At 36.1% G+C, this 14093-nt stretch overlaps 1 long non-coding RNA gene across 1 annotated transcript in view; it reads right to left on the bottom strand.

The window, feature by feature from the left end:
• LOC140685020 (uncharacterized) overlaps positions 1 to 14093 on the bottom strand; it is a 542812-nt gene that overhangs the window by 207510 nt on the left and 321209 nt on the right. The window contains exon 3 of the long non-coding RNA XR_012058144.1: positions 1555 to 1684. This is a non-coding gene — a long non-coding RNA (uncharacterized lncRNA). The remainder of the gene's footprint in view (positions 1 to 1554; positions 1685 to 14093) is intronic.

The raw sequence follows: 14093 nt of genomic DNA, 5'->3' as shown, positions 1-14093 counted from the left end.
ACAATTAACAGAAATGATAAACTCAATTTACCAGGCCTAGGGAGAACCAGGATTGTGCAGAACCAAATCCCTACTTTCAGGCTGGAATCCTATCCTTTCTCATTTTTAATGTTCTTTTGACTACAACAAATTCCAATTTTTTGGTACACCACCAAATTCATGTTCTGTGAAATATCTTACAAGACACATGAAATAAATACTTTTTTAAGTCTATGCACAGAAAACCTATGAAAACAAGATACACACTGAAACTTCTGTCTTAGCATATATTTCATTAGCAGCATGAGGATATAACTGTTCTTCAACAGAAGTAATAGGTTTCACAAAAATAATTAGAATATGCAAAGATACAGATCGTTCTCTAGCTGATCTAATACCAGGTCAAGTCAAGACATGGACTGCTGGTCCAACTATGATTTTAAATCAGCACAGTTATTTTCCTATATTGACACCAAATATATTGCACATTAAATACATTATCAATGAATTCTGTAAATTTTATAATTCACTATTATCTATTCTAAATTCTGTCAGACTTCTATATAGAAGAAACACATTTTATACACAAGAAAAGTTAGAGAATATTTCCTGGGTTTTCAAAAACCACCTATGTGCCTGCTATACATTCAGAAGTAGAGCCTTGTGTGTTGGAAATGTAAGCTGATGGCTCACTCTGAAAATGTCACCTGCTATTTATTGTCATGTTTTCTTTTCCAGGTTCAAAGGCCTCACCAATATGTTGTAGCAGAAAATGGTTTAAGGCCATATTGTCTGCTAAATCCTCATTTGTATCAGTCCTCTCTAAGCAAAACACTCTCCAAAATCTGCACACTGGGTTCTAGATTAAATTAATATAAAATGCATCTTTATAGGGGCCACTGAGTAACTTTCATATTCTGTCCTGGCTTTTGCTAGAGATGATCTGAGTTAAGGTATTTTGCAAAAGCAGTAGTCGTCCTCCAGAGTATTTGCAGCAGTGACAAATAAGATTTTCTGTTATTAGCTATCACAAAATCTGGCACAGCATTGTGGGCAGAGTAATAAATGTCTTCATTCTCACTGTGGCACACAGCACTGAGACATTTACATGAGATTGCTGTTGTCACAGACAGTAATTAAGTGCTTGATTCTGCCATGGCCTTTCTAAAGGTCTTGGGGACCTCAAATTCATGCTATGGTACATCATATATATTAGTCTGGGAAAATTTGACAACCATGGTACTGTAATATGAAGAGATATGCATATATGAACTTTCCTCTGAACAATACCTCAGTATAAAAAACAGTGCATTCAAAGTCTGAAATACTTAATAAAAAAAGCCAGTTTTTATAAGCATAATTTTAAAATTAACTGAGTAATTTTGGCTGCATAATCATACCCCTGAAGGGATGCAATAAAATATAAATTTAATCAAATACATTTTTAGAACATGCTTCAAGCTAGGGCATGTACAATTTTGATCCAAATATCTAGTCATGAGTATAATATCAGACCTTTAATTATAATTCCTATTATAATTGTTCTATTGAAGAAAATGTAGCCAGTGCCCTTACCTGCAATTATGCACACACAGTCTGTGGAAAGAGTAGATAAAGACTCTCCTGTGAACCATTCCTTGCTGAGCTAATTCACCCAACTGGTTTAATTTCATTTGCCCTCAGTCTGCCGTTGCAGTGATTACATCTAAATGAAAAGACAAGGAAACACCAAAATGAAAAAAAAAAAAAAAAGTCATTAGATTTATTGTCTAAATTTTCAATTTGAGTTCTATTTTTGAGCAATAAGGAAGTCTGGGTCACAGAAAGCATGTTGCAAGAAAAAGCATTTGGTACTTTCTGATAGTAGTGTGTATGAATATCTCCTCTAGTGGCTAAAATGTGTGGCATTTCCGAGACTCATTACAGTGCACACTTGGTGTTCTGTGATAGGTGCCCTGTATTTTACTCCTAATATATTGAGATTTATAAGCCCATACAGAAATGTCTTTTTGGGAATATCTAGTGTTAACATTGCAGGCTGCTCTTCAAAGTAAAATACTCTTTTTAGGCCACAGTTTTAAAAGGTTTTCTGTGGCACAATGATCTAAGGGAATACATATTATAACATACATCATCTTCTAAAATTTATTTCAATGAAGCTTCTGCAGTGCAGATGTAGCTTTGGAAACTGCACTGCTGGCTGTGTTAGCAATGTCCAAAGGAGGGATATGGGGATTCAACAATCCCATGTGTCCACCCATGAGACCCTACCCACAGGAAGGAACTAAGCCTGGAGGTAAATCAGTCTCTTATACTGTGTGTTATGGAGTAGCAGGATTACATCTCCACACCATTTATCAAAACCAGATGCTATAAACACACTGAAGCTACTCCAGAAAGAAAGCAGACACAAAGCTTCTCTCAAATGGCCCAGGACTCCCCTCCACCTATCTAACCCACAATACTGGAAAATATCAACTCCCTGTCACATTTTATAGCTGCTTCATATTGCCCAAATCATTGTTGACAATACTGGTTTTATTGCTGTAAAATAGAATTCTACTCAGTAAATGGTCAAAAATCTTATTCAGGTGAATTCCAAGCTACACAGTGCAATGTGTGGATACAATGTCAATTCTTTTGAACATGAGCCATACATGGAATTTTACATGGATTTTTCTCCTCCCTCAAAATCTACCTTGACCTTGCAAACTATGAAGCTGTTAGCTTAGTCTCCTGGGGAAACCATAGCAAAACATGCTAGGCTATTAAAAAATACCATGCAATAAATTTCAATCCAAAGACCACAAATAAACAAACAAACCCCAGTATGACTTTCTAGTAAACCCCAAACAAACTAGTCTATCAATTAGCCCAAAAACCCCACTCAAAGAGGGCCTGGAGTGGTGATTACACCATGTATCAATAATTAGATTAATACATTCAACTGATCTGATACATAATCATGAAATAAAGAAAAAAATGGAAAAAGACAATAAGCATACACAACCACATTGGCCTCTCAGGCAAAACAGTGTCATGTAAGGATTTTTTTTCCATCATGTGACTCATTATGCAGCACTAATTACATCATCTCCCCATCTTGCTGCCTCTAGACACTCAATTGCTATGGATTGGTTGCTTTCCCTGAGGCTGCTGATACATTTATAATAAGCATGGACTAACCTCAAAGTAATGAATCCCACCCCCTTGATTAATTTATCTTAAACAGAAAATGTTAGAGAAAACCCCAAGTATCTTATTTAAAAAAATATCAAAGATGTTCAGCTCAGCTTCTGAAAAAAATATTTTGCAATTGGAAACCAGCTTGATCATGCAGATGTCTGGCTTACACTCCTTTATTTTCTTTATATAGGGATTTACGAAGTATGGCACCTTTTATACAAGTCCATTTAAATGACCTAGGCACCAAGCTTTTTGATTTCTGAATTAATTTATACTCTAATATATGACAACTTCTGATAATGCCATGAATTATATGTAAACTTTGATCATGCATATTTGAGTGAACAGTGCCAGAATTTAGTCTTGTTCTGTCATTGCCCATGCAACTTCAGATTTGGAAAAGAGATTAAAGTATTTGTTCTTTTTTTCTGAATACTTGCTGAAGCCAAGGCATACCATTGGAAAATCACAGAATATTGAAAATTATAGAAAATGGAAAATTTCCAGACATTCTACAAGCACATGCAGCATAGTGATTTTAATGAAGATATGCTAATTGTCAAAGATTTGTCTAGTACCTCCCTGGACTCTTGCTTGCATTGGTGCTTCACACAGCCTTAAGTACCAAAAATACAAATATCCTGCATCATTCTCCTTTCCACCTCAAGACAGGGGAATGCATCCTTAAGGAATGGATGTCACAAAAAGATTCTCTGGTCTCCATTTTATAGCAACATCAGTCAAACCCACAGTCCATTATGGACACAATATACAGCAGTATATCCATGATTACCACAAAGAAAGCTCAGACATACGAGATCTTCAGAGTTTGAGTAGAAAAATACAACATAACAGCCTACTCACAAATGTAAAATCTCCTTTCTGTGAATGCAATAGTTTCATTTAAATAAAATCAGGTGTAAGCAGTAGTTGCAGGGGTGGAGGAAGCTCAACGTTATTAGCATTTCTGAATATTACCAGTGTTAACAAATTCAAATATTTGTGAGGAAGCATACAGGGGGAAATGTCTGCTTGTGTGCCTTTTATGACACACAGAGAATAGATCCATAGGATACAAGAGAAAGTAGAAATTCAAGGATGTCAGTACCTGGCAATAACATAAACAAGGGTGTACAAAAAAGTAGACAAATCAGATGATGAACATATTCACCTTCCTTGGGCTTAGAGTTATTTTTCTATTAAAAGAGTGGAAAATAACTGAACTCCTGAGATAAGCTGAAGGTTTGGTCATTTCCTCTGCAAAATTACCTTTTCTGATTTTCTTTTTCTTTTTCTTTTTTTTTTTTTTTTTTTTGGCTGTTCTTGCATTTATTCATTGTTGATAAAAGAAAAGGCCAGCAGTTTATCTGCAGCAAGAATTTACAGCTGTAGCAACACTTCTAGGTCACCAGCTTGCACAGTAAACTTATGTGTGCCAAAAGCATGGAATCCAGAAATTCTCACATTTAAAATTAAAAAAAAAAATAAATAAAAGGGAAAAAAGGGAAACAAAAGCAGAAAAAATAAGGGAGTGGAGCCTAATTATTATGCCACTTCCTTTAGCTACCAGACTTTTGCAGCAGTAGGATCTCCACCCTCTTTTGAAACTTTCACAACACACTGAAAATTTATGAAGATATAATGGGAAAGAAAAAGGGAAGGTGACAGAGTGAAAAAATATCTTTTCTGTTTACAATACATTCACTTGGGAAACCTGACAGTCTGTGGTTCATATTCAACATTAGATAGTCAATATGGATTTTGAAAAAGGAGAGAAATCCCTTATCTTTAAATTAAAAATCAGACCTCTGGGTCCCAAAATTTCAATGATTTGAAGTCACTGCAATCTGAAAGAAGGGCACTGTGCTTCCCCAAGGACCAGAGCAGAAAAGAAACTCCAGATCTACTGAAAGGATTAAGAGCTGCTACCAAGAGCACTGAAGATATTCTGGGTCCAGATATTAAATATATAAATGATGGATACCCCCATGGTGTTGCAGTATCTCAGTCCTGTATTTTGGCACTTTAGTTTTAACCATTTGTGGAAAACAGAAATGGAGACTTCTTATCTCCATGATGGAGCCACCAAAGATTAAATGATTATTACAAGCCTAATTATCACAAATTCCATCTAAAAAAGTTCACTTTTAATACTGCAAGTGTTTAACTTCTCCAGCCATTTATTGAGTGGCACCATGCACTCATGAACTCCAGATATTTTAAAATCCAGAAACTAATTTTGATCAAAGCAAAGCTCTAGATCAAAAAAGAAGTTGTATGCCTGTCGTTTTCAGTATGAGAAATGTTGAAGGACAAACATGGCCATTCAGAAATTTTTATTATATAAAGTCAAAATTGATCTACACAGAAGACCATTTAGAACACAACAATGCTAATAATGCAAAGAGACAAATAAAAAAATCCATAGTCATTGTTAAAATCCAGCTTAAACTGACTTGGCTGGTGAGCTTCAGTGGCACTCTGAAAGGATAAGTTGCAAATGAGTCAAGCCAATGGGCAGGAAAATTTGTAAGAAGTGTCGTCTTTTTTTCCTTCAAATCTGTCCAGTAACAAGGAGGTGACTCAAATTACTCAGCAGATGGCTCAGATGTAAGAACAGCTTGGTAGAAGCAGGACAAGGCTAATTAGAGTATTATGCCTGGGCCTCTTTTAGTTTCTACCTCATCCCTTCTTCCCTCCCAGAGAGTATCTCCAGCCTCTCCATTTCTCTTTCAAATATCACCTGAAATCCCAGCGATGCTCTTGTGCAGCAGCACGGCAGAGAAGGGCAGAATGAGCAGGAGATTTGTGCTGCCTTTCCCCCGGCAGGGCTGCTGCTCTGCCCAGCTGCTCATGGGGAAGCTGCTGCTCTGAAAGATGCTGGGCTTGGAAGCACCTGGAAATACCTGGCCATGCTCATGAACGTTCCTGTACCTGCTCCCTAAATTAGAACCATGTGAACACATAGGATTGAAGGCCACAGATTTCACACACCCAGTAAGAGGAGACAATCAAAAGGATATTTGCATTGGAATGGATAAGATTATTGACATTGCACATCTGTACCAGAGAACAGGAAAACCATTTTGTCTTGTGATCTAGGTCAAACTCATACAAGCAATAAATACTATCCAATGTTGAGCTTTTCATTTCCTTTTCAAGTTATCAGGGGAAAAAAACAACATATCTGCCCATGCTAATGAATAACTACTTCTCTATTTTACAAATAGACCATGTTGATACACATGGCAGGAATTATTGTCCATCTGATGCAGAGATATAAAAAATATGAACCCTGAGAGCATCTATTAATTTATTTCTTTGCTCATACAATTTCAAGTGTGATTGTTAATTTTATTTCTTGCCTAAACTGTATCAAGGAAAGGGATGAGGATCCTTTATATAAATCTTTTATATTTATGATAACCTAAATATGTATTGCTTAAAAAGACTGACACCAATGCTACCTTAGCATAACATAAATGGTACAAAGACACACCAAGGCTATTTACCATTGTCTTTTTTTCTTAACAGAATATACTACAATCATATCTATGCAAAGCCATTGTGAGACATGCAGTGTAACAAGATTTCTTGATTATATATTAAGAGAGCATCAGCAGAGCTGAAGATAACACCTATGAGCAAGGCTACCTGGATAACAAAGAGAATTCATATATGAGACATGATTTTAATAGGGCATACATAAGTGAATTAGTGAATGACACTCTGTGAATTTTTAGAAAGCAAGGTTAAAACAATATTTATTACTGATTAAAAGCTTGAACTCCAAGTTGGCCTGTACTAACAAATTTTCTAAAGCTTCCTAAACTAAATGCAGTTAGATCTTAAAATATTACCAGCATCACAGGACAGTAACCTGGAGGTACAGAAGCCAGACAGGTACCACCCATCCTGACAATGCCTTTTCATAGGAGAAATTGCTAAGACAGAGAAGTTAGCAGAGTAGTGACAAGATCTTGAGATTTCTCTTTGCTGCACTCCACCACAGTCACACATGAAACAGGGACTGGATGAAACCATCATAATAAAGATAAGTACAAGAGTAGTTTAAACTGTTCTTTGGATTCTATGGATCTCAAAGAAGAATAAACATCTTCCCTTTTTTTAATGAAATGGTTTCTGACTTAATAAGATCAAACTCTAAGGAATATTTCTTTTTCCTAAAATATATGCAGGTGTTTGAAATTACCCCAACTGGCTTCAACATAACCAAGCCCCTGCAGAACTTTACCACAAAAAAAAAGCAGTTGTAACAGGTCCAGTGAAATAACTGAGTCCACAGCTCAGACAAGGTACACACTAATATGAAACAGTGATATTTTAAAGGTATTCCAGCACATTATTTTGCAAAACTTCTACCATCATATTCAGCAAATGTATTGTTAATTACATTCACTGTTTAAGCTGCAGTCACGCTCAGCTGGATGAACACAGTTTTATGCATAATCTGAAAATTTACATAAAAATCTCTATATATCATATAAATAATAATGCAAAGAGTCCAGCCAACTTTATCTTATTTTACCTCAGATAATATAAATTTCAGCAGTGGTTGTGTTAACATATTGCTTTTAGGGAAAGAAACTGTGAAAACCACCATGTAAATGGAAAGAGTTTTATACCATACTTTTAGTAAAAAATCTTCTAGAGGACTGGCAATCAGTACAATGCAATAATTTGGAGGTGTTTTAACCACACCATCTGGGTTGTAGAACTCATGGGCAAAAGAGTATTCCTATTAGTGTCTCTAACAGTAATTGTTATTTTAATTGGCTGAAATAAACTCTGCTGCCCCCAGGCCAGTCATAACGCTATGATGCTGTAGACCTGCTTTCCCTTCAGAAAATAGAAGTGCAATGGAAACTGTCCTGTGAATAAGTAAGAAGTTAAATAGAGCAGTTGCTAATTTTCATAAAGATTGTTCTGGGGTTAAAAACAAAACAAAATACCCCATACTCTAAAGATAAAATGGAATAAAATATAATAAATTTTCCTGGGCATTAAAGCTTTCTGGCATTATACAACATTTTAATCATGCATCTGGCATGAAAATTAATGGAGAAAGAATAATCTTGTAACTACTTCATCTTCTGGCTCTTCTGACAAGAGTTCCATGTAGGTGATAATTATAATGTATAATTTGGGTGATTTCAAGTTTATTGGAAAGAAAGGACCTTAAAAATAATGTTAGAAACTGATATTTTACAAAATATCCTTGACCATCATATTCAAGGTAGAATCAAGATACCTAGCCAGTTAATCAAAGAAATATTTACTTAAATTAATATTTGCATCTAAATCAAGCAATATCAAAGTCTTTACCTGTTAATAAAGGAACCATGTCTGGTGCTTATCTCACTTTGCTCTGTAGAACACAGCCACAGAACAGCTGTGCTGAAAGGACTCAGGGCCCCAGCTCACACCTCCCCAGGAGCATCCTAATCCCAGCTTTGTGAGGGATTTCATATTTTACCAACCCCTTGAAACTGGAGCACCAGTCAAATTAGAGATTCGCTGCAGATCAGAAGAAAATTAACCTAACACAGGGAGTGAATTCAGACTTTGTAACAACTGATGTCCTTCCACTACAAAGTCAGGCTTTTTGACACCTGGACTGGAATGGACAATGTCCAATAAAGGAAATCTTTAAGGCACTTTTCAGCATTTCCAGTAAGATGTTCCACGAGGCTCTCCACTCAGCAGGGCTCCTGATGTGTTTTCTATCCAGTGATGATTCAGAGTCCTACAGTGCCCTAGGTTAGGAGCACAGACCTCCTTCAGGTCCAGCCTTTAAGTAGCCTCCAACCCATTCACAGGCAGGTGGTTGGTGCCTTTGCAGGCAGCAGTGTCTTGTCATGTTACAATTGCTTCAGATTTCAAAAGAGTTGGGAGGGGTAAATTCTGGGTATGGGCAAATACACCAAAAAGAACAAATATACAAAGTATTTTTGGATCAAAGGCAAGGCTAAACTAAGGTGTCCTTCCTGCCTCTGTGTTCAAAACCAATTTTTTTTTTTACACTAACTTCACTAACTCCTTTATTTAAGTGTGTCCTGGTCTCTTCCTTGGGGATAACAATCCTAAAACACCTGCAGGATTTTGGCTAACGCTGAAACAAAGTGACTGATTTGCCTGTTGAGAGAAAAAGCTTTTTCTGCAGGAGATTTGAGCTGTATGAGGCCTCCTACAGACTGTACCCTCCTGAAGGACTTCAGGATTTCCTGCTATTTCATTTGGCATCTTCACCTCCCAATGCTTAATAACAGTATTTTAAGGGATCAGTAAAGAAACACAAGTTGTTTTTTTCTTAAATGAAATAACTTTAGTAATGTCACCTTGCTGCGCATTGCCTTTGCCATATTTTAAGGTATAGAATAGACAAACAGTGCTTAGGCAATTAAAAAACTGGGAACCAATATTAAATCCTTATAGTTATATATATAATATCCTTATAAATACATATTTCATATTTTGAAATATAGGGTCTTGTTATCAAGGAAATATAAATAGAATTTACATTTTAGAGGATTGAGCTTTGAGATAACTGTGGTTGAATGTCTCCTGTGTTATAAAAGGTTTTTACAGTCACTATGTTCTGCCTTTATAAAACAACTGCAGCTACTATTTACAAGTTCAAGATTTGCCAGATTGCAGCAACAGTAGCGACCCCACCTTTTGTTTATATCTTTTGTTTAATGGACTTACACATAGATTTTGGCTCTTACTTCCATGATTAAAAAAAAAAAAAAATCCAAGAACAAATGTGTTTGACTCTATTGGAAAGAGAAGACCTAGCTTTTCTCTGATTACAAACTTTGTATCATCCAGACAGTCCAGGGTCTTTCCTGGCCTTGTTTAGCTCTGGCAGCAATTGTCTAGCAATTAGGTAATTGTTTTAGTTAGTTTTAACTTATAGTGATGACAGGTACGTATTCACCATGGAGTGAATGAACAGCATTCCAGCAAAAGTGAGCTCTGGGAGAGGACTCAGGCAGCACCAACAGAGGCCCCAGGACATAAGCAAAAATCAGGATCTGTCCAGGAGAACAACATTCTTCCATTCCCATGAAACCAGTTTTAAAGGAAACAAAGTAAACAAAAAGACTGAACAATGGAACCAATGGAAAGTAAAAAAAAATACATAAGTACACTAAATTTTATAAAAACAAACCAAATTCACCCTAAAATTGGGAAGAAAGAAACTGACAATATCAAAGGTTTCCCAATAGAAAGAAGGAAACCTTCCTCACTTCTCACAGCCCTTCTACAAAGGCTTTAGGATGTTTTTTTAACCCCTTTCCCCTGAAGGGGGTCACCCCTGGTACCCAGGGAACACCCCTGGTAAAATTTAATTTACCAGATTTCCACAAAATAGCTCTCAAAACAGTAATAAAGCTTAATTTAAGTTATACTTGCTCTTCTTATGGATGGTAATTTTTTAACCAGTGGTAATTTACCCTTTTTCATCTGGAGTAGCTTCTTTACTATAGTCAATGGTGTCATGTGGAAACATAAGGAGCAGATGTGGGTGATTAATAACAGTAGAAAAGCTAAATTTTTTCTGATAGACCACATAAATCTCTCCACTATGAGATGTCAGCTCTTCAGTCTGTAGCCTTTGTATGGTTTGTCTGAGGTGTTTGTTGCTTTTTTCTCCTTTGAAGTACTCAGATGATAAGATACTAATTATGATGATGCACTAATTATCAGAGACCTGCAGCATTAAAGACTGATATTTATTACCTTTTGTAATTTCAAAAATCAAAAAAAGTACTTATAGCCAAGTTACCATGACAGTAAATAAATAAGGAATACTATTTGGAAGATGTTATTTGCAAAAAACCCTTTTTTTTCAGCACAAAATTTTCTATGTAAGATGTTTTAAGCTGTGGTGAAAGAGGGAATTGTCCTTCGATAGTGTTCTAAAATGCCCATAAAGAAACAACTTGAGAATATTAAGTTGAAAGAAAATTCATCAAAATTACTAATTTTAAAATAACTTCTACTAAAACTTATCTTAAGCTTCCCTCTAACTGTAATGGTACTTAAGCCTGGGCTTAAAGCTTGGTTACTGAAAGCAGAGTAACTGAAGTTGCCCTGTGGCTGAATATATCAATATATATCCTTCCACACTTGCTGAATGAGCCTGTAGGAACTAATACCAATTGAACAGATCTCCAGATTCAGAAAAATTATTGGTGTTTTCTGCAGCCAGCACAGACCCATCACTTCCTCTATTAATCTGAAGCTATGAAACACTAATATGAACTAAATTTTACAAGAATAACCCTACAAATTCTACTCCTTTACCTTTTGTAAACATTTTTTTTTCTTTTTACTTAAAAAAGAAGCATAGTAATATCTGCAAGTAAAATGTGAGCTTCCCAGAACCTATATTAAATTAAATATTGACTTACCAAGTACTATGCCATTCATTATTTACTTTACACAATCTGTGGGATTTATTAAAAAATTGATAAGAATGGCTACTGGTAAAATCCCTCCAGGTGAACTCCCTAGCCAAGCCAATTATGAAATAAGTAAACCTACAGTTACTACAATAAAATGACAGTATTCGATTTTAGCAGTTGGTGATATTTTAAAAGGACGCTTTGAGACACTTACTTGAAATGAATTAGGTGCAGTTTCATATAAAAAAATTTAAGATTGCTTTTATTCTGTTATTTGCCAGACCTTTCTGTTCCCCTCTGCCCTTTTCTAAAAGTTGATTTCTCATTTTATTAAAAGGGTTTTTTCCCCTGTATTTCAAGAGTTCTCTTTCTCCCCTTATACTCTCTATTTTAAACCGACTTTATATATCTGAGAAATGCCCATCAGAGTGCTACAGACCAGCCTGCAAGGAACTGTGAAAATACTTTTAAGTGTGAAGACAAGTTTAAAGGGGACAGGACATTTCCCGCTCTCCTTTTCATTGGTGCTAATGGTTAGAGTGCTACAATGTGTGCAGGGATGAGCTCTGCATACAATTTGTCATGTATGCAATTCCATGGATACACAGGTCAGGCCTGCATCGGTTTCAATGTCCTTAATTCAGATTGCACATTAAACCCTAAGCAGTGCACATTAAAGGAATAATCAAAAGAATTCTCAGTATTGTGAACTACAAAAAAAACACAGCAGGGGAGTGAGAGGTACAGAATCCACAGGCATCCTTTTTTTGATTGGTGGTTCAGTTAATAGATTATTTTCATCATTAAGTCAATACATAAATTTTAAAGTTATGAGGGAACATGACAATGTTGCATGACACATCCCCTGCTCTCCAAACTCAACTTCTTCTGTGTTGTAAGGTTGCTTTCCAACAGGGATAAACTTCACCTGGTATTGATCCCCAGACAAGATCAATTACTTTCCAATATAAAGAACATGTAAATCATGCAGGGAAAAAAATATTACAGCCTCAGGTGGCAATTGGTCACATCCTTGCTTTGAAAGACTACAGATAGTTTGAAAACAGAAAATTAAAGCTCATAAAACTGAACTACTTAAGAAGGTTTTGAGCACAGAGAGCTCCTCAGACCCCAAACCCAACCAATCCCAATCTTTGGGATTTACACATGAATGCACTGAAATATGCTGAACAACAACTTTAATTCAGGTCACCATTACAGTACTCCTTGAACATCAGCCTCTACCTCTAACACAGATGAATGTTCCTGGTGGGAAAGGACTTCCATTCTCATCCAGGTCCCTGTGGGACCAAAGATCCAGGCTGAAGTCACCAGGCAGGATGTGGTGGCCACGGCACGGGGCCATGTCAGTGAAAAGCTCTTGTTCCTGAGCTGCTGCTCACTATTAGAACCAGTCTGGTCTGAAAAACTCTGTTTGTTCTGGCACAAAAACTTTGCTCAAGCTTTGCAGAGATCCAGAAGAAAGCACACAGCATGAGAAGCTAAGTTCATGATTTTCATTATGTTTGGATACACCACTAATAAAGATTTCTCGACAGAAAATCCTCTGCAACATCATATCTATCAATACCAGCACTCAGACACTAATTCTGTCAACAGTAAAAGAGTGATCATAATCTTGCACCTGCATATAAAGAGCTTATGGGCTTTTATTTGATAATGAGTGGCAGAGGTGCCATGGAACTGCAAAAAACGCCTCTCCAGGAGACAGCTTAAGAATTCACATACCTGTAATCATAACTTTTTTAAAAATCAGTGTGTGGGGGAAGAAAATGAAGCCTCACATGTAAGTACGAACACTACTTAGATATTAATTCTGGGTCTTGACACAAAGTGGACAAGATCAAAGATGTGAATTTTAATAACTACTCAGTTAATTTTAAAATATTTTGGGAAGTTCAATATTATTTACCATGTCAGAATCTTACAACAAGGAGATGAGGACTAAAGCTTGGCTTTACTCTTGCACCAGCATAAAACCTAGGTTTTAATTTTTTTACAGACGAGAAAAGGAAGAGGAAAACAAACTTATCCTTTCAAAATTTAAATATTTTGATTTAACACTTGTGATTTTATTTTAAAGCATCCACATGAGTTATGTTCTTTAACAGTAGTACAGAGCATTTATAAGATGTGATCAAATATTACTTAAGCCTAAATAAATTATTGAACTTAAGGCTGAAGCATAATCAGAGGATGGGCATAAACAAGAATATTGCTCACAGGAATTGTGAATGTTGGGAATCCTTCTCGATTCAATAAACCAATGCACTGAAAAAAAAAAAAAAAAGAAAACAACTGAATCCTCTTCCTCTTTTATTTTGTTTTTCTTGTGAGGAAACACTCCTTCCTTCATAATTTTTCTTCCAAACATTTCAGAAGCCTGTAGAAACTGTCCAAATCTTTCTGTTCTTTAGGAGAGGTTTGCAGGAGGGGGGACTTTCATGCTGGTCTCTTGGAGACATGTTGTCT

This window comes from Taeniopygia guttata, chromosome 13 (assembly GCF_048771995.1).
Source record: "Taeniopygia guttata chromosome 13, bTaeGut7.mat, whole genome shotgun sequence".
Taxonomy (NCBI): domain Eukaryota; kingdom Metazoa; phylum Chordata; class Aves; order Passeriformes; family Estrildidae; genus Taeniopygia; species Taeniopygia guttata.
The sequence above is the reverse complement of the archived record's forward strand: the minus strand, read 5'-3'. Positions and strand labels throughout refer to the sequence as shown.